The sequence below is a fragment of the Anastrepha obliqua genome, unplaced genomic scaffold, assembly GCF_027943255.1.
Source record: "Anastrepha obliqua isolate idAnaObli1 unplaced genomic scaffold, idAnaObli1_1.0 ptg000153l, whole genome shotgun sequence".
NCBI lineage: Eukaryota > Metazoa > Arthropoda > Insecta > Diptera > Tephritidae > Anastrepha > Anastrepha obliqua.
The window spans coordinates 160,001-162,500 of record NW_026562245.1 but is presented as its reverse complement, the minus strand read 5'-3'; positions in this window follow the sequence as shown (position 1 = coordinate 162,500).

Sequence of the window (2,500 nt, the reverse complement as noted above, 5' to 3'; positions counted from 1 at the left end):
TCTTTATTATATATTTTAGTGCCAATATGCCAAGGTTATATTCCATAACATGTTAGTATTAGAATATAGATTCTTCATATATGTATATATATTCGAAAATTTTTTCTATTTAAACTAACGTATGGAAAACCAGGCATAAAATCACAATATTACCAGTTTAATATGGCTTAAATTCGAGTTTCATATAGTTATGATTCGATTTATATGCTTCAATATCATTGGTTAGTTAACTTTTGATATTTTCATATTATTTCACATGCCTTCACCGTGAGTGTTTTTTGCCATGCACACCTCACATTGTCAAAAATGTATGGGAAAAATTCATTTCAATACATTTCAGTTTGATTTGAAATGTCTTTATTATATATTTTAGTGCCAATATGCCAAGGTTATATTCCATAACATGTTAGTATTAGAATATAGATTCTTCATATATGTATATATATTCGAAAATTTTTTCTATTTAAACTAACGTATGGAAAACCAGGCATAAAATCACAATATTACCAGTTTAATATGGCTTAAATTCGAGTTTCATATAGTTATGATTCGATTTATATGCTTCAATATCATTGGTTAGTTAACTTTTGATATTTTCATATTATTTCACATGCCTTCACCGTGAGTGTTTTTTGCCATGCACACCTCACATTGTCAAAAATGTATGGGAAAAATTCATTTCAATACATTTCAGTTTGATTTGAAATGTCTTTATTATATATTTTAATGGCAATATGCCAAGGTTATATTCCATAACATGTTAGTATTAGAATATAGATTCTTCATATATGTATATATATTCGAAAATTTTTTCTATTTAAACTAACGTATGGAAAACCAGGCATAAAATCACAATATTACCAGTTTAATATGGCTTAAATTCGAGTTTCATATAGTTATGATTCGATTTATATGCTTCAATATCATTGGTTAGTTAACTTTTGATATTTTCATATTATTTCACATGCCTTCACCGTGAGTGTTTTTTGCCATGCACACCTCACATTGTCAAAAATGTATGGGAAAAATTCATTTCAATACATTTCAGTTTGATTTGAAATGTCTTTATTATATATTTTAATGGCAATATGCCAAGGTTATATTCCATAAAATGTTAGTATAGAATATAGATTCTTCATATATGTATATATATTCGAGAATTTTTTTCTATTTAAATTAACGTATGGAAAACCAGGCATAAAATCACAATATTACCAGTTTAATATGGCTCAAATTCGAGTTTCATATAGTTATGATTCGATTTATATGCTTCAATATCATTGGTTAGTTAACTTTTGATATTTTCATATTATATCACATGCCTTCACCGTGAGTGTTTTTTGCCATGCACACCTCACATTGTCAAAAATGTATGGGAAAAATTCATTTCAATACATTTCAGTTTGATTTGAAATGTCTTTATTATATATTTTAGTGCCAATATGCCAAGGTTATATTCCATAACTCTCTATTTAAACTAACGTATGGAAAACCAGGCATAAAATCACAATATTACCAGTTTAATATGGCTTAAATTCGAGTTTCATATAGTTATGATTCGATTTATATGCTTCAATATCATTGGTTAGTTAACTTTTGATATTTTCATATTATTTCACATGCCTTCACCGTGAGTGTTTTTTGCCATGCACACCTCACATTGTCAAAAATGTATGGGAAAAATTCATTTCAATACATTTCAGTTTGATTTGAAATGTCTTTATTATATATTTTAGTGCCAATATGCCAAGGTTATATTCCATAACATGTTAGTATTAGAATATAGATTCTTCATATATGTATATATATTCGAAAATTTTTTCTATTTAAACTAACGTATGGAAAACCAGGCATAAAATCACAATATTACCAGTTTAATATGGCTTAAATTCGAGTTTCATATAGTTATGATTCGATTTATATGCTTCAATATCATTGGTTAGTTAACTTTTGATATTTTCATATTATTTCACATGCCTTCACCGTGAGTGTTTTTTGCCATGCACACCTCACATTGTCAAAAATGTATGGGAAAAATTCATTTCAATACATTTCAGTTTAATTTGAAATGTCTTTATTATATATTTTAGTGCCAATATGCCAAGGTTATATTCCATAACTTTCTATTTAAACTAACGTATGGAAAACCAGGCATAAAATCACAATATTACCAGTTTAATATGGCTTAAATTCGAGTTTCATATAGTTATGATTCGATTTATATGTTTCAATATCATTGGTTAGTTAACTTTTGATATTTTCATATCATTTCACATGCCTTCACCGTGGTGTTTTTTGCCATGCACACCTCACATTGTCAAAAATGTATGGGGAAAATTCATTTCAATACATTTCAGTTTGATTTGAAATGTCTTTATTATATATTTTAGTGCCAATATGCCAAGGTTATATTCCATAACATGTTAGTATAGCTAATATGAATTCTTCATATATGTATATATATTCGAAAATTTTTTCTATTTAAACTAACGTATGGAAA